The sequence below is a fragment of the Apis florea genome, unplaced genomic scaffold (genome assembly GCF_048593485.1).
Source record: "Apis florea isolate Af1SG1 unplaced genomic scaffold, ASM4859348v1 contig_3367_pilon, whole genome shotgun sequence".
NCBI classification, from domain to species: Eukaryota; Metazoa; Arthropoda; class Insecta; order Hymenoptera; family Apidae; genus Apis; species Apis florea.
Window position 1 is genome coordinate 5,559,313 of NW_028256746.1, and position 23,972 is coordinate 5,583,284.

Genomic DNA, 23,972 nt, shown 5'->3' on the forward strand with positions numbered 1-23,972 from the left:
GGTAATGGAGGTCGTGGAAATAAAAGGGACGGTTAACTGTAGCCGGGAAGAAAGTTCTTTGGGGGGTGCATAAATTGCGAATTATTCCATTGGCACGGTTGGAATTTTACCATTTTCGATGCCTTAATTTACCAGCTTTACCACGATAGATCGTAACGATCTAGAAAAACGATTCAAATTCAGGGAAGCTATTATATTGAGAAGCATCTCGAAAGCTGCGAGTACGAAATGGTTAACCGCGGCGGACAACCGAGTCTCGAAATTCAAGACGCGTCGTATGAGGCGTATGTTAGAATTTCCCGCCGATAGAACAATAGAACGCAAGCTGGCAAAGTCTCGGGAGAGCGTGGCCACGAAAGGTGTGAGATCCCTTAACGACCTTTCTGCGGCGGAAGAGCGGTTCGCCGGGAAATCTTTAAATAAAACACTTTTAGCGGAGCGGTTTGGCATCGATGGCCCTTCGGTGTACTTTGAAGGACTCTGTTCCACGGGTTTGGAGAGAAATGAGCTCCATAAAGAAGTCGTCTCGCCCACTTTCACCTCGTGTCCCTCTTCTTCCCTTCGCTCATTGTGCGCCAATCTTAAATCCTCCGGCCTCGATACAACTTTCGTCCATGAAATTCGATTCGAAATCCTCCGGTTCGACTCGGTTTCGGATTGTTTCTTCTTAATTAATTCGGGTCCACGGCTTGAATTAGCCGTGCCCTCGAGGCGTTTTGCACCCTCTTCCAGAAGTTTTCCAACCCCTCCCCCCCCCGAGCCGGTCTTCTTGCAGATTTACGGAGGAGGGATTAATGGAAAAGTATTCCAGTAGTCGTGGAGGTCCGAACACTTGACGAGGAATTCAATGTTACTTAACCGAGGCGCGAGAACGGCCCCCCTTAAGTAGGCTTATTGATGTCAAGGTTTCTCCATGGACGAGGTGAAAACGTTTCGCCATTGAGGCAAAACGTCCGCTTTTCGCTCTCCATTTCGATTCGATTGGGATATTGAAATTAAATTGGAATCATCTCGTCCCATCGATTCCTGTTTAACATTGGAACAATATTTCAAGGATCAAATTCGTCGGTATAATCTTTATCGTTACGGTTATTTTACAAGATCGGATATTAGAAACAACAATTTATCCGAAATAAATACACGAGAAAAAGGAATTTGACGAGGAATTCTTCATTAAGATTCCTCGTAATTGATCGAGAGAGGTTAAACAAGAATATCATTTGCTCTCCTCGGATCAGGATATCCTCGGATATCCCAATAAGAAATTCATGCTTAAAAATTACAATCCCGATCTAATTGAGACGTTAAATAGTTAGACGCGCTAATTAAGATGCAAAACTCGTTCGTAACATCTGTATTATCCACGACAAAATCAAGTTAAAGGTTAATTACCGAAACGTGGTTAGAAATGATCGATTACGGAATACACATGTAAACTCTCCTATCCGTAATCCACCTTATCCACCGAGTTTTGCGAATCAATCTCGCCGAAACGATCTCCGGAATTCGCAATCTCTCTCTCTCTCTCTCTCTCTCTCTCTCTCTCTCTCTCTCTCTCTCTCTCTCTCTCTCTCTCTCTCTCGAGCAACAGCAGCAGCAGCAATTCCGCTTCGGGTTAGAGAGGTTATCTTACGCTCTCTCGTATTCGACGTTCATCGAGCCGACGTCTAATCCATAAGCAGCGATGCGTAACGAAGTTGGGGCGCGATAATAACCGGCGACGTGGCAATTAAATTCCGTGGAATCGTTTAGTGGCCCATAAATCTTCCTTCCGGGATAGAGGCGAAAGAAGCGCGAGATGGAGGGGGAAGGAGAGAGAGAGAGAGAGAGAAAGAAAGAGGATAGGGTTGAGGACGAATCTCGGAGGCACCGCCTTAAAATCCGTTAATGGGTTTACAAACGTGTGAAGTCCGTGTAACCAGAAGGTCGAAACATATTTTCTTGGGCGTCGAATGATTTGTGGCGGCGAAAATAGGCGGGTATGGAAAAGCTTTTGGCCGATTCGCTCCAACGCCCCTTTTTCTTCTTCTTCTTCTTCTTCTTCTTTCATCTCCCGCTCGAACTCGGTGATTTGTCAAAGGAACAAATCCCGAGGAATTTAAGGCTGATCCGGGGAAACCCGAGCTATCTGGAATTAATAATTTAAATCTTTTCATCGGCAGATTTTTTTTTTTTTTCGATTTCGTTGTATAGAAAGTCTTTACGAGAGAAGAACCCGATTGTTCGATTAACGAGTACGTAATGACAACGTAACGACTCGTGGTTCAAGTTTCTTTATTTCTTCTGGGAAAAAGTGAAACTTGATTGTACGTGATATATCGATTACCGATGGATTACGTCGTCGGTCGATCGATCGGGGAGAAGAGAACGCGTTTCTCTAATCGTCTCGGAGGAATTGCCACGGTGAATTTTATTCGCGTTTCGAGTGGACTCCACGTATCGGGACCATAGGTTGCAAATAAAAAAGTGGGAAGGGCGAGGAACCGGCAATTTCGCGATTCCCTTCCCTGTCGTTTCGCGGAAAACCCATTCTCCGTGGCGACGTATGATTGAGTTTTACCGTGTATACTACACTGTATATTATTTTCTCTGCACTTCGTTCGACCACGTTGCAACGTGCATGCGTTACCCCTATAATAACACTATATACTACGGGCACGCTCGATTTTTCCATTCACCCTGACCTCGCCCATCGCGTGGCTCGAGGCAACGTGTCGCGTGTCGCCGATCATCTCTCACCGCCGCCCGCCAACGAAAGCTAAACGAAATCGCTTGGTCGCGATACCGAGTGGAAAAGAAAAGAAAAGAAAAAAAAGGAGGAAAAGTGCTGACTAAATGGTGTGCACGAGGAATGCGAAACGCGGACATAGCCGCGGCGAAAATTGTAATCGCGTGGCTGTATTCGTTACAAAACGACGAGGTAGAAAAGAAAGAGGGAGGCGCAGAGGATAAAGAGAAGGTAAAGAAAGGAGGCGACGATCGCGATTTCTTGCGAACCATCGCGAGAAGATCTCTCTCTCTCTCTCTCTCTCTCTGCCCCCATCCGCGCGACACTCTCCTCTTTCACCCGTTCTCAGCACTCGGCGAGCGCGCTGTCCCGCGCATTGTTGATGTTTCAAGATAAATACCAGATACAGAGTACAATGCGATCCCCTCTCTACTTTGTAGGTAATTAATTACCAGCCATTGTCCGTCACCGGCAGTAACGTATACGTTATATCAGCGAGCCGTCAACGGTCGTCGCCGGCGCTATCGCGCCACGAGATTCCATTGTCCTTAACTATTATTCCCGCCGGTGGCAATACCGTACATGGACCCGATGATAATGCGCGGCCGGATCGAAATCACCGGGAGCAGCAGCATTCCTGGCTGCGTTTCTCTCCTCTACTTTCGCCCGGTTGGATCGGTGGAACCAAACGCGACCAGGCCAAACGAACACCCAAACGCCCAGGATTCGATAAAATAACTATACAGCGCGATCAGCGATTCCGCGTCGCGATGGATTTGCCCATTGTGTCCGCCGTTACGGGCATCGGGGAAAAGAATGGGGTACCGTTGGCGTTCCAGCCAAGGCGCGAATTCTTCGGCAAATTTACTACGACTCGCGGGAAGGAGTCGCGTGAGGGTCTCGCTTCTATGCTTATCTGTAATTGCACGTATGCACACCTCGCCTTCTCTTTCGAGCGATTGTTTCTTCGCGTTTGGCGGAGTGTATTATTCGGTGGAGATACCTCCCTTCATGTGTATTTAAATACACGTTATAAACACGTAGTAAATGAAATTGAAGTTTAATTCGCGTAATGTTTAGCATATACGTGTATTTCTATATACTGTGTGTGTACTTATAACAGTGGAGGGATATATCTGATATGAGATACGGTACGTATATCGGTGATATGATGGGATGTTTCGTGCAATGGAAACTTAGCTCGTTAAATTTTGTTTTATTATTAAATTTTATTATTTTATTGAAAAGTTATGGCTAGGCCCAATTGCATGAAACTTTCTGTATGCAAAATATCCCATCTCCTATTACCAATTGAATTTACATCATTAGTATTGTTTATAGCGAAAAATATTTCAATAGTAAAAGTTAAATAATAACTTCTGAATGAATATAATTGTGATAAATGTGATATAATTATTTTTCTTATTAAGATGCGTAGAAATCACATAAAGGTCAAATCTTCTTCTTCGACAGAATTATATTTTTTAATACATTTCACGATACAATTTCATAAAAATGCATTAAACTTGGTCAGACAGAATTTACTAATTTGGAAGATGATCGAGTATCTCTAAAATTATTAATTTTCTCACTAACATGGTTTAATACATTTTTATAAAGCAAATACGAATTGTCACGACAAATGCATTAAAAAATATATAATTCTAAATAAGAAAAAAAAATTGGCCTTTATGTGATTTACACATATCTAACTACAAGATAATTAGTATCACAATATATTAATATCACAATATACGTTCTTAAATCATTTAACTTTTACTACAAATATTTCTCTCTGTAAATTACGAAAATGAGATAAATCAAAATGGTAATAAAATACCCAATCCATTCCTTAATCCCTTAGAATTAAGTAAACTGTCAAAAAATGACTAAATTTTGAAATATGACCGTATCAAAAGGTAAGTAAAAAAGGTAAGTATGAAAGGTAAGTAAAAAAAGGTAAGTAAACCAAAATTAGATATGATGTCAAATTCCTAGAATTTCTAAAATTCTTGGAAATGACGTCATTTTCCTGGAATTATCGAAAATCTTGAACGAAATAAATTTTTGGCCAATTTCTCGACTTTGTATTAGGAGAATATAAGTTGTGAGGAGGTCGTTCGAGGAATTTTTCCTAGAATTTCGGCAGTTCTTGGAAATGACGTCAAATTCCTAGAATTTCTAAAATTCTTGGAAATGACGTCATTTTCCTGGAATTATCGAAAATCTTGAACGAAATAAATTTTTGGCCAATTTCTCGACTTTGTATTAGGAGAATATAAATTGTGAGGAGGTCGTTCGAGGAATTTTTCCTAGAATTTCGGCAGTTCTTGGAAATGACGTCAAATTCCTAGAATTTCGGCAGTTCTTGGAAATGACGTCAAATTCCTAGAATTTCTAAAATTCTTGGAAATGACGTCATTTTCCTGGAATTATCGAAAATCTTGAACGAAATAAATTTTTGGCCAATTTCTCGACTTTGTATTAGGAGAATATAAATTGTGAGGAGGTCGTTCGAGGAATTTTTCCTAGAATTTCGGCAGTTCTTGGAAATGACGTCAGATTCCTAGAATTTCTAAAATTCTTGGAAATGACGTCATTTTCCTGGAATTATCGAAAATCTTGAACAAAATAAATTTTTGGCCAATTTCTCGACTTTGTATTAGGAGAATATAAGTTGTGAGGAGGTCGTTCGAGGAATTTTTCCTAGAATTTTGGCAGTTCTTGGAAATGACGTCAAATTCCTAGAATTTCTAAAATTCTTGGAAATGACGTCATTTTCCTGGAATTATCGAAAATCTTGAACGAAATAAATTTTTGGCCAATTTCTCGACTTTGTATTAGGAGAATATAAATTGTGAGGAGGTCGTTCGAGGAATTTTTCCTAGAATTTCGGCAGTTCTTGGAAATGACGTCAGATTCCTAGAATTTCTAAAATTCTTGGAAATGACGTCATTTTCCTGGAATTATCGAAAATCTTGAACAAAATAAATTTTTGGCCAATTTCTCGACTTTGTATTAGGAGAATATAAGTTGTGAGGAGGTCGTTCGAGGAATTTTTCCTAGAATTTTGGCAGTTCTTGGAAATGACGTCAAATTCCTAGAATTTCTAAAATTCTTGGAAATGACGTCATTTTCCTGGAATTATCGAAAATCTTGAACGAAATAAATTTTTGCCCAATTTCTCGACTTTGTATTAGGAGAATATAAGTTGTGAGGAGGTCGTTCGAGGAATTTTTCCTAGAATTTCGGCAGTTCTTGGAAATGACGTCAAATTCCTAGAATTTCTAAAATTCTTGGAAATGACGTCATTTTCCTGGAATTATCGAAAATCTTGAACGAAATAAATTTTTGCCCAATTTCTCGACTTTGTATTAGGAGAATATAAGTTGTGAGGAGGTCGTTCGAGGAATTTTTCCTAGAATTTCGGCAGTTCTTGGAAATGACGTCAAATTCCTAGAATTTCTAAAATTCTTGGAAATGACGTCATTTTCCTGGAATTATCGAAAATCTTGAACGAAATAAATTTTTGGCCAATTTCTCGACTTTGTATTAGGAGAATATAAGTTGTGAGGAGGTCGTTCGAGGAATTTTTCCTAGAATTTCGGCAGTTCTTGGAAATGACGTCAAATTCCTAGAATTTCGGCAGTTCTTGGAAATGACGTCAAATTCCTAGAATTTCTAAAATTCTTGGAAATGACGTCATTTTCCTGGAATTATCGAAAATCTTGAACGAAATAAATTTTTGGCCAATTTCTCGACTTTGTATTAGGAGAATATAAGTTGTGAGGAGGTCGTTCGAGGAATTTTTCCTAGAATTTCGGCAGTTCTTGGAAATGACGTCAGATTCCTAGAATTTCTAAAATTCTTGGAAATGACGTCATTTTCCTGGAATTATCGAAAATCTTGAACAAAATAAATTTTTGGCCAATTTCTCGACTTTGTATTAGGAGAATATAAGTTGTGAGGAGGTCGTTCGAGGAATTTTTCCTAGAATTTTGGCAGTTCTTGGAAATGACGTCAAATTCCTAGAATTTCTAAAATTCTTGGAAATGACGTCATTTTCCTGGAATTATCGAAAATCTTGAACGAAATAAATTTTTGGCCAATTTCTCGACTTTGTATTAGGAGAATATAAGTTGTGAGGAGGTCGTTCGAGGAATTTTTCCTAGAATTTCGGCAGTTCTTGGAAATGACGTCAAATTCCTAGAATTTCGGCAGTTCTTGGAAATGACGTCAAATTCCTAGAATTTCTAAAATTCTTGGAAATGACGTCATTTTCCTGGAATTATCGAAAATCTTGAACGAAATAAATTTTTGGCCAATTTCTCGACTTTGTATTAGGAGAATATAAGTTGTGAGGAGGTCGTTCGAGGAATTTTTCCTAGAATTTTGGCAGTTCTTGGAAATGACGTCAAATTCCTAGAATTTCTAAAATTCTTGGAAATGACGTCATTTTCCTGGAATTATCGAAAATCTTGAACGAAATAAATTTTTGGCCAATTTCTCGACTTTGTATTAGGAGAATATAAGTTGTGAGGAGGTCGTTCGAGGAATTTTTCCTAGAATTTCGGCAGTTCTTGGAAATGACGTCAAATTCCTAGAATTTCTAAAATTCTTGGAAATGACGTCATTTTCCTGGAATTATCGAAAATCTTGAACAAAATAAATTTTTGGCCAATTTCTCGACTTTGTATTAGGAGAATATAAGTTGTGAGGAGGTCGTTCGAGGAATTTTTCCTAGAATTTTGGCAGTTCTTGGAAATGACGTCAAATTCCTAGAATTTCTAAAATTCTTGGAAATGACGTCATTTTCCTGGAATTATCGAAAATCTTGAACGAAATAAATTTTTGCCCAATTTCTCGACTTTGTATTAGGAGAATATAAGTTGTGAGGAGGTCGTTCGAGGAATTTTTCCTAGAATTTCGGCAGTTCTTGGAAATGACGTCAAATTCCTAGAATTTCTAAAATTCTTGGAAATGACGTCATTTTCCTGGAATTATCGAAAATCTTGAACGAAATAAATTTTTGCCCAATTTCTCGACTTTGTATTAGGAGAATATAAGTTGTGAGGAGGTCGTTCGAGGAATTTTTCCTAGAATTTCGGCAGTTCTTGGAAATGACGTCAAATTCCTAGAATTTCTAAAATTCTTGGAAATGACGTCATTTTCCTGGAATTATCGAAAATCTTGAACGAAATAAATTTTTGTCCAATTTCTCGACTTTGTATTAGGAGAATATAAGTTGTGAGGAGGTCGTTCGAGGAATTTTTCCTAGAATTTCGGCAGTTCTTGGAAATGACGTCAAATTCCTAGAATTTCGGCAGTTCTTGGAAATGACGTCAAATTCCTAGAATTTCTAAAATTCTTGGAAATGACGTCATTTTCCTGGAATTATCGAAAATCTTGAACGAAATAAATTTTTGGCCAATTTCTCGACTTTGTATTAGGAGAATATAAGTTGTGAGGAGGTCGTTCGAGGAATTTTTCCTAGAATTTCGGCAGTTCTTGGAAATGACGTCAAATTCCTAGAATTTCTAAAATTCTTGGAAATGACGTCATTTTCCTGGAATTATCGAAAATCTTGAACGAAATAAATTTTTGGCCAATTTCTCGACTTTGTATTAGGAGAATATAAGTTGTGAGGAGGTCGTTCGAGGAATTTTTCCTAGAATTTCGGCAGTTCTTGGAAATGACGTCAAATTCCTAGAATTTCTAAAATTCTTGGAAATGACGTCATTTTCCTGGAATTATCGAAAATCTTGAACGAAATAAATTTTTGCCCAATTTCTCGACTTTGTATTAGGAGAATATAAGTTGTGAGGAGGTCGTTCGAGGAATTTTTCCTAGAATTTCGGCAGTTCTTGGAAATGACGTCAAATTCCTAGAATTTCGGCAGTTCTTGGAAATGACGTCAAATTCCTAGAATTTCTAAAATTCTTGGAAATGACGTCATTTTCCTGGAATTATCGAAAATCTTGAACGAAATAAATTTTTGGCCAATTTCTCGACTTTGTATTAGGAGAATATAAGTTGTGAGGAGGTCGTTCGAGGAATTTTTCCTAGAATTTTGGCAGTTCTTGGAAATGACGTCAAATTCCTAGAATTTCTAAAATTCTTGGAAATGACGTCATTTTCCTGGAATTATCGAAAATCTTGAACGAAATAAATTTTTGGCCAATTTCTCGACTTTGTATTAGGAGAATATAAATTGTGAGGAGGTCGTTCGCGGAATTTTTCCTAGAATTTCGGCAGTTCTTGGAAATGACGTCAAATTCCTAGAATTTCTAAAATTCTTGGAAATGACGTCATTTTCCTGGAATTATCGAAAATCTTGAACAAAATAAATTTTTGGCCAATTTCTCGACTTTGTATTAGGAGAATATAAGTTGTGAGGAGGTCGTTCGAGGAATTTTTCCTAGAATTTCGGCAGTTCTTGGAAATGACGTCAAATTCCTAGAATTTCTAAAATTCTTGGAAATGACGTCATTTTCCTGGAATTATCGAAAATCTTGAACGAAATAAATTTTTGCCCAATTTCTCGACTTTGTATTAGGAGAATATAAGTTGTGAGGAGGTCGTTCGAGGAATTTTTCCTAGAATTTCGGCAGTTCTTGGAAATGACGTCAAATTCCTAGAATTTCTAAAATTCTTGGAAATGACGTCATTTTCCTGGAATTATCGAAAATCTTGAACGAAATAAATTTTTGCCCAATTTCTCGACTTTGTATTAGGAGAATATAAGTTGTGAGGAGGTCGTTCGAGGAATTTTTCCTAGAATTTCGGCAGTTCTTGGAAATGACGTCAAATTCCTAGAATTTCTAAAATTCTTGGAAATGACGTCATTTTCCTGGAATTATCGAAAATCTTGAACGAAATAAATTTTTGGCCAATTTCTCGACTTTGTATTAGGAGAATATAAGTTGTGAGGAGGTCGTTCGAGGAATTTTTCCTAGAATTTCGGCAGTTCTTGGAAATGACGTCAAATTCCTAGAATTTCGGCAGTTCTTGGAAATGACGTCAAATTCCTAGAATTTCTAAAATTCTTGGAAATGACGTCATTTTCCTGGAATTATCGAAAATCTTGAACGAAATAAATTTTTGGCCAATTTCTCGACTTTGTATTAGGAGAATATAAATTGTGAGGAGGTCGTTCGAGGAATTTTTCCTAGAATTTCGGCAGTTCTTGGAAATGACGTCAAATTCCTAGAATTTCTAAAATTCTTGGAAATGACGTCATTTTCCTGGAATTATCGAAAATCTTGAACAAAATAAATTTTTGGCCAATTTCTCGACTTTGTATTAGGAGAATATAAGTTGTGAGGAGGTCGTTCGAGGAATTTTTCCTAGAATTTCGGCAGTTCTTGGAAATGACGTCAAATTCCTAGAATTTCTAAAATTCTTGGAAATGACGTCATTTTCCTGGAATTATCGAAAATCTTGAACGAAATAAATTTTTGCCCAATTTCTCGACTTTGTATTAGGAGAATATAAGTTGTGAGGAGGTCGTTCGAGGAATTTTTCCTAGAATTTCGGCAGTTCTTGGAAATGACGTCAAATTCCTAGAATTTCGGCAGTTCTTGGAAATGACGTCAAATTCCTAGAATTTCTAAAATTCTTGGAAATGACGTCATTTTCCTGGAATTATCGAAAATCTTGAACGAAATAAATTTTTGGCCAATTTCTCGACTTTGTATTAGGAGAATATAAATTGTGAGGAGGTCGTTCGAGGAATTTTTCCTAGAATTTCGGCAGTTCTTGGAAATGACGTCAGATTCCTAGAATTTCTAAAATTCTTGGAAATGACGTCATTTTCCTGGAATTATCGAAAATCTTGAACAAAATAAATTTTTGGCCAATTTCTCGACTTTGTATTAGGAGAATATAAGTTGTGAGGAGGTCGTTCGAGGAATTTTTCCTAGAATTTTGGCAGTTCTTGGAAATGACGTCAAATTCCTAGAATTTCTAAAATTCTTGGAAATGACGTCATTTTCCTGGAATTATCGAAAATCTTGAACGAAATAAATTTTTGCCCAATTTCTCGACTTTGTATTAGGAGAATATAAGTTGTGAGGAGGTCGTTCGAGGAATTTTTCCTAGAATTTCGGCAGTTCTTGGAAATGACGTCAAATTCCTAGAATTTCTAAAATTCTTGGAAATGACGTCATTTTCCTGGAATTATCGAAAATCTTGAACGAAATAAATTTTTGCCCAATTTCTCGACTTTGTATTAGGAGAATATAAGTTGTGAGGAGGTCGTTCGAGGAATTTTTCCTAGAATTTCGGCAGTTCTTGGAAATGACGTCAAATTCCTAGAATTTCTAAAATTCTTGGAAATGACGTCATTTTCCTGGAATTATCGAAAATCTTGAACGAAATAAATTTTTGTCCAATTTCTCGACTTTGTATTAGGAGAATATAAGTTGTGAGGAGGTCGTTCGAGGAATTTTTCCTAGAATTTCGGCAGTTCTTGGAAATGACGTCAAATTCCTAGAATTTCTAAAATTTTATATACTTACCTTAATATACTTACCTTAATATACTTACCGTTTCCTTACTTACCTTTTAATTGTGCTCTTTTTTTTTTGTTTTTTATCCTTTTTTTCAACAGTTTACTTAAATCTAAGCATACTTACCTATACTTACCGTTTGCATATTTGCCTTGTGGGGAGATTATACCATCTGGAACTGTAAAACACAAAGTAATGTAATTAAAATATGTATGAATAATAAGGAATTTTTTAAATATAACACATATATGTAATAAAGTAAAAAGAAAAGTGGGCGTACCGTATATGGAAGAACAGTTTATATGTCAGAATATCGATTGTGTCTTCCAGTGTACATCTTCTGTAAAAGAAATTTAAAATATTGTATAAATATGAAAAGTATTTATTATCTAACTAATGAATTGCTCGAAACAAATTCTCTGATGCAAATCTAATTGGCATTCGTACTAAAGCGAATAAAATTTTAAAAATAATCGTGTAAAATCGAGAAAAGTATCCCAATTCTCTCGCGCAACTCATACGAAGAAGGCACATATGCGAGGGAAATATCGAGCCTAGTTCGTTCAACTAAATTAGTCTAAAAGTTCCAAGTTCCAAAGTGTCTTTCGTTCGATACACGACACTTACCTGTCCCCAATCTTCATTTTCCTCAACGAGTGGCGAATATTTCTCGCGTTGAATCCCGTTGATCGGCGTAAATCGCAAGAGCGCAATTGTCAGGAGCGCGCGACAAGCAATCGTCGTCGATAAGAAAAGGTCGGAAGCATTAGAGGGAATGTATTCTGGGGAGGTGGAGTGTCCCGGAAGTGTACGGCAAGAGGAACATCTGTAACCACCGCTGAAGGTCGGAAATTCCTGGCGCATTACCGGCCAATCGTGTGTGCTACGTGGAAACTCGTCGCCTGCTCGCCTAATGTACGCCACTAGCGAGCGGTGTAATACAGTCGTGTTTCGTGCAAGCCAAGTGCGCCGCCTTTTCCTTCTCCTCCTTCGTCCTCCCTCCGCCTCCATCGTTTCGGTCCTGTGTTACCGCAACCTCGAAACACGAATGGTCAGATTGAAATCAGAGTGTATAGAGGCGACGAAAGGTGGATGGTGGAGAGAATGCGCAGTTTCCTTGGTGCACGTTGGCAACGTGTGTATTTATTCAACCGAGGTGTTAAGGGCTGAGCAATGGGGGGACTCGTTCGCCGCGTCGTTCGAAGCGGTGAATGGAATTAACCGCTGGTAATTCCCGATCGATTTTTACCTCCTTTCATTATTAATTCTTGCCTACCTGAAATCTTTTCAAAGTAGCCAATTAACGGTGTTCGCGAAACGAAAGAAAATGGAAATAACCGGTTGTTTAAAGGGAGAGGGGAACGGGTTGGCTTATCGCGAATTCTTAATACTTAACTCCGAGAATTAACACGCTGCAGTTGTAAAATTAATTCCGAAAGAAGCGCGAAAGCGCGAGACGAGGTAACCCTTTCTCTCTCTCTCTCTCTCTCTCTGTCTCGCTCGCTTCGTCCGTTTCACGCATTCGTGACCGCACGAGTTGGCTCCTACGGGAACGCCACGAACGCCGCCAAGAGTGGCGAGGGGGAGAGGAGAGACGTACGTTACCGGCAGGCCTGTTTTACATGGCCGATTGCATCTCCTTTCCATGCGCCACGACGACACGCGTTCCCTCTCTCCCTTCCCTTCTCTTTCTTCCACCCGTCCTCTTTCTATTAGCCAACCTCTGCCGTATACACGGTCGCGAACACGAGGATTTTCTAGCGGTCTTGAAGGGTCGCCGATCGCAGCCCCGATCTCACGCGGCACAATTAGGATGCCCTTAAACGGAGATCCGCGGAAGAGAGAGCAACGTTATATACCGATTTCCGGCATCGTGCACGGATTACGAGCGGAATGCGCATCGAGCGTGATCCCGTCGAGTGCCCGCTCTTTCCGACCTCTTCTCCATAGTATCGATTTGCCGTGTATAATTGGAACATTGACGGCCAATTTCTGAATAGCTATTTCCGTTCGAAAATAACGGGATAACGATCCCTTCCCCTCCCTCCCCTTCCCTCCGCGCGAAATCGGATCGATGATTCCCGATCCCGTGTAAAAAAACCAAATATTGCGTATAAAAAGAAGAGGGGGAAAAAGAAGCGAGCGTGACGCGTAGTAAGTAAGGGCCTGCTTTTAACGAGTTTAATCGAGTGTCGAGAGTTGGCTCAAGTATATAATTGAATCCATAGAAGGGAGCACCGGGAGCTTAATTATACCGAGATTAATTAATAAATTATCAACTCTTTTAAGACACGAGCAACTTTTAAATTTATCGGAGACTTCCCGCTTGCTCTCTCTCTCTCTCTCTCTCTCTCTCTCTGAAAACTTTTCGCGTCACGTTACGTCGATCCCTCCCTCCCATTTCCAACCCCTTTCGCGAAGCGAGGCACAAGTTTGTCACGCGGCCGTTTACACGACCCGTTCCCAGGCAAACGAGACGCCGCCGCGCGACAATCACCAAATTGATTCGTCCCTTTCGAGTAGTCCCGAGTAACTAACCCATCGTTCGTTCCACGCGTTAAAGGGTATCGACCTACCACTCGCGCGAACGAGTCCCGACGGAGATTCATTAACGCTTCGCCCGTGTTCCGCTCAAGTACTCCAATCGCGAAGCCACTCGACCAACGATTCCACGTACGTACGGGACCGACAGCCTCGTAGATAGACGAGGGGGGAGGAAGGAAACGGTGCAAGGGCGACCACTCTACGAGGACGGGCTGCGAGTAGTCCAAGTCTGGAAACTCTACCTTTTAGAACGGGACTATATTCCGAAATTATCTCTCTCTCTCTGTCTCTCTCTACACTCTTCCCTCCAAGAAGATGAGAGCGAGCGAAGCGTGGAGAGAGCGCCAAAGAAGCTCTTGGAGAGCCTTGGTAATTGTGACACTCGCGCGGCTCGATGCGTCTCCGTGTCTCATTAAGTAATTCCGCCTGGTGTCGCCCTGCTCTCCAACTTGTGCATCCATTTTCAGACAGGCAAACCGTTTCCGCGGAAGAGGAGGGGGGCAAGATCCGGTGGGAATCGAAACGAGCTGTCTGTTACCCGCGCTGCCTCCACCACAAATCATTTCCTCCCTCCGATCCTCTCTCTCTCTCTTTCTCCTTCCTGATCCTTTCGACATCGACGAGGATCGTGTACGTAAGAAGGCTCGTCTTATTCCCCCATTCTTCTCCTTGACACCATCCACCCGACGGGTAGCGTTGACAGGGGCGAAGAAAAAGTAGCTTTCACCGGAATGTTTTGCTCGTGAATCATAATCCCGTGGCGCGTCGCGGTGCCCTCGTCGACACGCGGGTCGTTGAACAGGGGTTGACGAGTCCGCGCGACACGCGCTGGGGATCAGTTTCCCGAGCGGAAGCTTAGCCGACTACCATCGTTTCGAGTTGAACGCAACGTTTAAAACTCGGTTAAAAAGAGGGAACAGTTGAGAGAACCGAAGGGAGGTGTCGAAAGAAAGGGTGTCGAGCAGAATCGAAAAAGGTTAGATCGGTCCGTGAATTAAAGAGGAAGAAGCTTCCATTTTTCGTGGATGATTTTTTCGGCGTTGAATTTTTTAGAGAATTCTTCTTCTTCGCGTAAGAATTTTCCCCGACGACGTCGTCGCTTTCTTTCGAGATAATACGCTTTCCTGGAGGATCGCCTCGTTCTGAAAATAAGACTGCAACCTCCACCCGCCCCTCCATCAACTTGTTCCCTTGGTTTATTCGCGGAAAAGGGACCCGGTTTTGACGTGCACGAACAACTTTCATCCCTCGCCACGGGGACATAAATATACGCGTACACGTATTCATACGGTGTGTATACACGTATGTCGCTCGCGTCATGAGAGCGACGTAGTAGTATCTCGTAAATTGATCGTGTGCCGTGGAGGAGAACAGGAACTATTATAGATCACGGATGATGAAGGAGGAAGAGAGGAAGGAGGAGGCAGAGGAGAAAGGCAAAAGGTTGAAATAGAGTGATGTTACGTTTCTATATTACATTTGCCTGGCTCCCTTTTCCTCCTTCTCCTTTCCTCTTCGGTTCTCCGAACTCTCATTTTACAATCGGTACCCGGCTGCAGACTGATACTGCATTTTATTTCACGAGGGTGGGCCCAGGACTCCAGGGGTGAGCAGGCAATTTTATTGGATGTGACACTAACGCTCTCTCTCTCTCTCTCTCCCCCTCCCCTCGTGCGAGCCCTCGATCCTTCGTTTTGGTCACCTCCTCCCCTTCCTCTACCGACCCTCTCTCTTCTCCTTGATTTTCACTCGACGCTCCCCTCTCTTTCTCGTTTCGAAAGAGAAAGAGAGAGAGAGAGAGGGAGGAGAGGGCTTCAAATGGCTGCAATATCCGCGTGTATTGACTCCTGGAATTGGGAAGACCTTCTCGTGTCCGGACTTGTCCCGTCTATCGGTAACCAAACGCTACCCTCTTTATTTCGCTGCTCCTCGACCTCTTCCATACCTTTTCTCCGATTCTCTCTTCCTCGCTTCTCACCCTCCGCTGTCACGAGCGTGGCTTCTCGCCACTCTGCTCGGTCTTGTTTCGCTCCAACGCTCGCGCGTCATTAGCCCCGCCACTTCACGAGGGAGGATCACGCGCTACGAGATTTCACGTGGGCACAGGCCTGTCGGGAAAAAACGATATTCCCCGCCCCCGAAGGACGAGGTCGATCGTGAACGCGAGAAGAAATTACGAATCTTCTCCCCTTGTTTGCTTTCCTCCAAGGGCTTCTTCTTCTTCTTCCTCCTCCTTCGAAATAACGTCCTTTCCTTTCTCCCCGATCGCACGAATCCCATCCCCATCCATCGCGAGACGGTTGTCGAAATCGTTTCGAGTGTTGCGAAACGATCGCCGTGTTTGAGCGAGAATTACACGTTTAACGGGAGGAAGGGAGAGAAGAAGGGGGAGGAAGGGAGAAAGGCCTGTTACGTTTCACGATTGGAGGATATTTTTTTTTTTATTCGGAACTTTGATTTCAATCCCTTTGCCACGTTCGAAATGAAAGATATTGCTTCTTTTATTTAAAAAAGCTTGTCAAAGGATCGAACAAGATTCGTGCAAATGAAATTAATATGAATTTGAACGAAACAATGAGTTCTTTTTCTCGCTTCGTATCAGAAATATATCTTCAATTATATCGCATCATCTAATTTTATTCATAGATTAGAACCAGATATTATAACTAAAAATTTCGTTTATATAAATGAGATTTTATTATATGTACTATAATGGATAAATTTAAATATTTCAATTCGATATTTTACTCGCAATTTTATCCAGACTTTTATCATATCGACGAGAATAATAGCGCAAATAATTTAAACAGTCAAACACATGGAAGTTTATGATTCAATTATGAACAACGTTCGATCTAAAAGCGGCACTCGATTCTCATAAACGCTTTTCCCATACCCCACTCTCTTCTATCTACTTTACAACGCTTCATCCGACGTCTTTACGATCAACATCTCACACACACACAGAGAAAGAGAAAGAGAGAGAGAGAGAGATTGGTATTCGCGGGAATTCGGCGTATTTGGATCATTGCCAGCCATCCGGTATCGCGACGAACCGTGATAAATCAAATTGAAAATGCGTCGACGTTCGGTACAGAAATAATTGAATGGACGCGTACCGTCATAAATCACGAATTTTTGGCCCGTTCGCTGATTTCAACGCCGGTGGGGAAAAAAAAAAAAAAAAAAAGAAAAGAAGAAGAAGAAGAAAAATTGGTCGAACGCTCGACTCGCGATGTGTATTAAAAGGGCAAACGAACCGAGGTGTTTTCACGCGCAGCCGAGTCTCCGCATTTCCGTAACGTAAAACGCGACGAGACTCTAAATCCTTATTTCCAACCGACGATTTAACGTGCAATGATTTGATAAAACGGGTCACGGAAACCGACTCTATACCCAGCTTCGTCGGGATCAATAACAGACACCAGCCAATTGGAACCTCAAGCTTAACAACAGTTCAATCGGGTAGCAGTGATCCAATAAACGAGAGAGAGTGAGCGAGCGAGTCTGTCTGGCTCCGCAAACTCCTCGCCCAAACTCCCTCTCTCCAAATAAAAACGATAACCTCGTTGTTCGCGCGAATGCGTCCAGTTTCTCGGACGCGTTCTCGAGAAATGCACGTTTCTCTGCGCTTGTTATTCCCTTCGGTTCGGCATAAATGGTAAATTCACCGATGCTCGACGACGTCGAGATTTCGAGACACGGATTGCAACGCGCTCGGTGGATCCGAACGCGCTTCGATCGGTTATCTACGTGATTTACACAGGCTCCGTTCGCCAGTTCCCTGGAAAAGGGTGGAACGAAAGTCAAAGGAGCGCTCGACCGGTGATTGACCAGTGATAAATCAAAGAGGAGGGACGCGACGTTCGTTGCCTCCGACGAAGGTGCGCGCGCGTGGTTCACGGGACGAGGAAACGAAGACACGGAGACACGATACGGGGGAAAGGGAACGTCTTGTTGACTGACTGCGCGGCGCTGTTGGCAAAAATACGAACGGGGCCTCGGCAGTCATCGTTTAAAGTATTGCCAGCGATTTATCATTGGCCGCATTAATGGCCCCGGAATTCCGTGTATTCCATTTGTATCTGTCCCTCTCTATCCCCAGCCTATTTCGCCCCTTCCTACGGGACGGCGGAACATTCTCCAACATCCGAAAGAAAACGGAACACTTTCGATCGACGGCAACACTTCGACGAGAAAAAAAAATTGTTTTACTTTCTTAAGTGCAAGTGGAAGTAGGTGTGATTATTAATTAAAAAACGATGTCACCTCTTGTGATCTCCTTTGTTTTTGCGAGGAGTCTCCTCTGCGTCGATTGAGAGAAGAGGAATCGCATCGAAGCAATTTCGTCGTGCCGACTACGTATTTCAAACGAAAAATAAGAGAGAAATTGTACATGTATTGACAAGTGTTCAAATTTATGATGGCAAATATAAAATCGTGAAATTCGGACGGACAACGAGTCGATTAATCGAGAGGATGATGGTGAAATTCTTCTGAGCAATCGATGCAACTTTTCCAGGGTTAAATTACATTTGGCGGACAAGAGGAATCGAAGGTCGGATCGAAGCTGTCGTAAACTAGCCGAGAGGCTGGATTTTCCATCCGCCGATTCGTGGCGAGCTCGGACACGAGCGGAAAACGAACGTGCGGGAATATACACAACGGGATTTCGATTCTGCTCGAGGTGCAATCGAGCAGCTTCCAGACCATCTGTCCATTTCCTCTGAGAGTGCTCCCGTTTGCCTCGGGGAGTCGGTCCACCGTGTGCTGCTTGCCTCTCCGAATCGAAGCCAGGTCAAATCTCTCCCTCTCCCTCTCTCTCTCTCTCTGTTCTTTTCTTTCTCTGCTCTCCTTCGTCCAATTCTTTTTTTCTTCCCTACTAGCGTGGAATAGGAACAGTTCGGCAAGGAGAAAGAAAGATCGAGAGAAAAATTCGGCGATCATTTCGCTGTCCGACCACTTTGCTACTCTCTCTTTCCGCTCTATTTTCCTCCATCGAGGAACCGAGTATTTTCCACCCTGGTCTCGCGTTTTTCTTTCTCCTTTCCCCTTCACCTAATCTTCAATGTTCAGAGGAACAAGTTTCTTGGCTCGATGACGGATCTTCGAATTATTCCCACGATCTCGAACGCTTGTTGTTTCGCCAGGGGTTGTACCATCGATCGGGAACGATCGGTGGGAAGTGGCGTGAAACGAGAACCGAGTGTAATCGACGTGCGCGAGGCGAGATTATCGTAAGCTTTCACCCGATTCCGATCGTCCTCTCCCTCCCTCGTCTATGGTGGACTGCTCATTTCACGCGATGAAAGGGCCATTCACCTGAAGGAAATCCAAAGGCTTGATCGGGCTTCAAAGAGGGGCTCTCTCGAAATCGAACGAATTTAAGCCGCGGTCAGCCCGGTGATTCGAAATTGAGTCGTTCGAAAGAAAATTAACGATTCAAAGTTTCGTTAAACGCGCTGTGTGTGGTACGTCTGTTTAAAAAGAAAAAAAAAGTGTCTTCGCTTTTTACGCGTTAAATAATTAATCGTAGTTAACCCGATAAAAAAAAAAGAATCGTGGCCGAGTTGAAAGCAAAGTATCCGCTTTTAAAGCAGTTTCCGCGGGAAGAATTTATTTTATAAATAACGGATTTACAATCCGTTATCCCCTCGCTCCAAAGTAAATATATTATCTGTTAAATTAAAAATCCCTCCTCTTCGTCGAAGACTCGCTTAAAACGCTTAAAGATCGAATGATACGAATAATTTTCGAATAAGACATCAAAGGCTCTCCGGGATACCGAATGGAATGAGGAAGTAGTAAAGGAATACACATGGGCGAATAATAGCGAAACGCCATGGTGAATTTACGCAACGACTTGGAGCTTTTAACAGTTAATTCGAATGGCCAAAGCTTGAAACGATCTCTCCTCCAATCGCGCGATGCGCTCGCCTCGGGCATTCCTTGTCCATTCCTCTCGTCTCTTCTTCTGGCACGCGCTTAATCTCGCCATGTGCGCCACGCCATCGTTGCTTTACGGCCAAATAAAGTAGAAAACCGCAGAAGAACGGCGTTGGCCGCTTCTTTTACGGTATACACGCACGTTTCTGGTTCGATCCTAGCCCTTTCGTGCCCTCTTCCCTTCCCTTTTTTCATCCCAGAAACGTCTCGACTACGTTGAAAGACATCAGGTGGTTGACGAGCGTACAAGGTTGCACGCAAACTGTACAAACTTGGAAACACAGAAGGTTTCGCTTGGGCAAAACCCGAGTTAACCCAGTTATAATATATTTGAATATCTGTGTAATTCAATTGCGGATCAATTCTTTTGAAATTTTTTATCATTGTGTTCATTAATTATTTGTGAATTATTTCTTTATTAGGACAGTCTTTTTTTTATAAAATATGAAAATATCCTTCCCTCCCCTCCCCCCATAATTATCCTCGTAAAATTATCTTAAAAATCTATTTCAAATATTTCCAAACGTTTGCTTCTATCCGTACATGGACACGGACAATGTAGCATCATCAACGACAATCGACTTTGGGGGCTGCGGTTTTTCGAGGCGGGCGCGAGACGAGATCGGTGCGGCCTTAATTTATGTCGCTTAAAAATGCAAATACCATCGATTTGTCTTCGGGAGTCGCGGCCTGGCCGACGTGGGCCGCCGATCATCATCGTCAGGGACGATCGGGTTGAGGAAAAGAGGTCGACGCGGGGAAAGCACGCGCACGTCGACAAAGCAGGAGAATTTCTTTAATTAATCCCAACCGCCTGTCCACTTCTTGCCGGCAAACCTTGGTCGGTCCACGATCCCTTGGTTCGAGCCACGATTACAAAGCTTCTTCCCACTCGATCCTCGTCCTGCGTTCCGACCGTTGGTCCACCTAGGTGGTCCACGACCCGGACCATCATTTTTTAAAAGAGTTTTCAGTTCGGTCTTTACTCTTCATTACGCCCGCTTATCCTTCTGGCTCGAGCGTGCTGCTCCTTTTTACCCGGCCACGTTTTCGTTCGTGACGAGAGAGAGAGAGAGAGATGCGTTTCATTATCGTATTTTTATATATTTCGTTTCTTTTATTTATCTCTATCGGGATTTTTCTATATCGTCGAACAATACGAGACATGGTGGAATGGAATGGATGAAGTGGGGAGGAAAAAGGGAGCGCGTTTCAATTTGCGGCAAAGATGGAAAATGATCGCGACCGCGTTCTTAATCTGCGTCCCCTGCGAGGGAGAACGTGTGCTCGATAATTAATGGCGCGCCGGGTGCTGCCCGAGTCACCTGTCGGTTTCAATTTAAACGGACATAGTCAAATTTAGGGAAGAAACGTGTGAAAGAAACACGAAATTCCATGAAATTTATCGACGAGAAGAGAAATTAGAATACAAATTCTTTTCTCGTTAATTTCTCTTCTTCTTCTTCTTCTTCTTTCTTTCTTTTTTTTTTTTCTTTAATAATTGAAATTAAAGAATAAATTCGATAGAATGTATCCTGAAAACGATTAATTTGTTTGTTGTAATAAAATTCGGATGTGTATTTTTTTTTTTTAAATAATAAATATGTATATTTAAATTTGTCCCTCAATTATACTTGATGATCTTACGATCGATGTTCTATCGTGTAGAAATCAATTATAGAAAAATACGTAAAAATATATACGATATATGTATATCCGAGGCATGGTGAAAATTGTAAAATATCGAAATTTGACGCGTAGTAGAATTTCGTGTCGGTATTTGTTCGAAGCGCGTTTAGTTGGCCGAAAGCGGATGAAGAAGAAGAACCGCGCGACGTGGCCAATTATGTAAATTCGCGATTACATAATTAAACAGTTACCGTCGCGACGGAGGGCTCGAAATTCCGTTTCTACCAATATCTTCCCTCCCCAACCGGATTCATCCCTTTTATTCTTCCGTGCCCGTTGCTCCTTCGCTGCTTGCTCACCCCTCACGTTGTTCCGTTATATTACACAAATTTCTCGAATAAAAAAAGTAAATTCGAAGACCCGTCGAATCTAGGAATTTATTGAAGCATCGAGTTCAGCGTCTTATAATAATAATAATCCTCGATTTTTAATATTATCTTGTTAATCGAGGTAAAAAAAAAAACATCGCGAAGCACGAATAAGAATTAAAATAAATATTAACTCGAGGTAATATTGTTAAATTTGTTCTTTTTTTTTTTCGGCGTGTAATACGTATTCTTATTTACTCATTCAGATGATTAATTTTAATTACGATATAAGCTTACGATAATTATTTATATTTATTTTTTGTTACAAAATAATATTCGGTCTTCGTTTTTCCGTTATATTATTGCCAATATTTATAATATAAATACACCAAACTGTTCTGTAAAATATAATCAACTCGTATTTAAACTTTGTTGTTAAAGGAGATTAAAAAATAATTTTTATCGACGAAAACGCTATTTAAAATCATGATTAAATTCCACGAGCGAGAGTTCGTCGAGTGATTAGTCAAATTGCTTCAACACGTGTATTTAGCCAGATGCCAGCGCTAATTAGCGTAGGCGAGATAATCCGCGTGTCGTTCGCCATTTTTCCCTCGTCAAGAAGACGTTGCCAAAGTAAACGAAATTACGGACAATTTGTAATTGCCGTTGCACGTGCAATTGAAGAGAGAGAGAGAGAGAGAGAGAGAGAGAGAGAGAGAGAGAGAGAGCGGGGCGCGCGAAAAGCATCGAGGGGAAGGAGGAAAAAAAGAAAAAAAAGAAAAGAGAAAAAGAAACGAGGTGTGGCCGCCAGTTGTTTCCTAACGAGAACGAAATTACAAGTGTTACACACCTCACCCTCGCGGCGTGAACTCAACGGGCATCGAAATTATTCCTCGCTCGCGTCCCTCGCCTTGCCCTTTTCATTAATTCTCATTGTTCCCTAATCCCTTCTATTGCTGCGTGCACCATCCGTGCGCGATGCCATTAATTATTAAAAAAAAAAAAAAAAAAAGATAGAGAGAAAAATAAAAGTTGTTCAACGCAAAGTTTTTGTGCAGCAACCGTTGCGAATTTAGAACACCTATTAAACTTCGAGTAACCCGATTGTCGTTAATTCCAACGCGTCACGATGCTTTTTTTTTTTTTTTTTTTTGGATAAAGAACAAGAATTTTTTATCCTATGAATGTTCGAGAGGGAAGTTTAAAAGTGTTTTTTTGATCCAAGTTTGGCAGCGTGACAATCAAAAGAACTGCCCAGTGGCGGTGCCAGTAAATTTCGCGAGAATTTCATCGTTGCAGTGGAAAACCCATTGTTTTCCACCGGGCTCGACGACCACTCTAGAATTAAAGATCAGAACTTTGAGCAACGCTTCACCTTGCGAATCTTGCCTACCTCGTATCAAGGGGCAGCCCTCTTCGATCTCATATCCGATGCTCTGACCTGAAATCGTGACGACACTTTAGTTCTCTGAACTTCCGCTAACGTCGCGACCTTGTTGTTGCGTCACTACCGAGTCGTAAGTTAACGAGTTTCTCGAGATCCGATGTTCCAGCAGCTCAAAGAAATCCTCGATCCTTTCGAATATTCGACCAATAACGACTACGTAGTATTCCATCGAGCAAAGAGATCGGATCGGAATCTTTTCATCGATGAGCCGAGAGTTGTGAGCCGTCCATGGCCTCGTGTGTGCAGCCCCTGTAGTCCGGTCCTCTCTCTCGTTCGTTTGAAAAGCAATACAAACGCCCGGGGGCTCGACTGCTTCTTCTTTCTTGGCAAGCGCGCCGAAAAGGGAAATCGAAGGAAGCGGATAGAAGGCGGACAGAAGTGAATCGTGCACCGACTACCTCATAAAGTAGCGCAATTTCCGGCGGCTATTGCGATCGCTCGAGGGGGGCCAGAGACGGGCATTTCGAGTCAACTTAAAACGGCGCGTACTTTAAAATGACGCGTTGTTCAGATTCGTCCAACTTCCTCCTCCTCCCGCTCGATCCCTTTCGAATCGTCGAGACATCTGTGCCATATAAATGAGGAGAGAAAGAGCCTTCGATATATTCCCGTTCCACTTGTGTTTCATTCTTTCTGTAACACGTCGAATTTTGCTGAAACTTTGTCGTCCGAAAGATGATCTGGAAACGTTTTCCATTTCGAAACGAGGCTATTCCTTTGGTCACGTACCCTCGAGTGGCTACTCGTCTCTGCCCGTCTCTGCTTTTCTCATCTCGCGGAATAATACAAAGCCAAGT

The 23,972-nt window shown here is 41.7% G+C and overlaps 1 protein-coding gene and 1 long non-coding RNA gene across 4 annotated transcripts in view; one reads left to right on the forward strand and one right to left on the reverse strand.

Annotated features, from left to right (window-relative positions):
• LOC100864217 (Calcium-independent receptor for alpha-latrotoxin) overlaps positions 1–23,972 on the forward strand; it is a 366,602-nt gene that overhangs the window by 161,786 nt on the left and 180,844 nt on the right. The window lies entirely within an intron of this gene.
• On the reverse strand, positions 1,340–12,274 carry LOC147657026 (uncharacterized). The gene is made up of 4 exons (XR_015293325.1): positions 11,866–12,274; positions 11,519–11,578; positions 11,375–11,416; positions 1,340–2,128 (listed from the first exon to the last, which is right to left on the reverse strand). It is a non-coding gene; the product is annotated as an uncharacterized LOC147657026 (long non-coding RNA).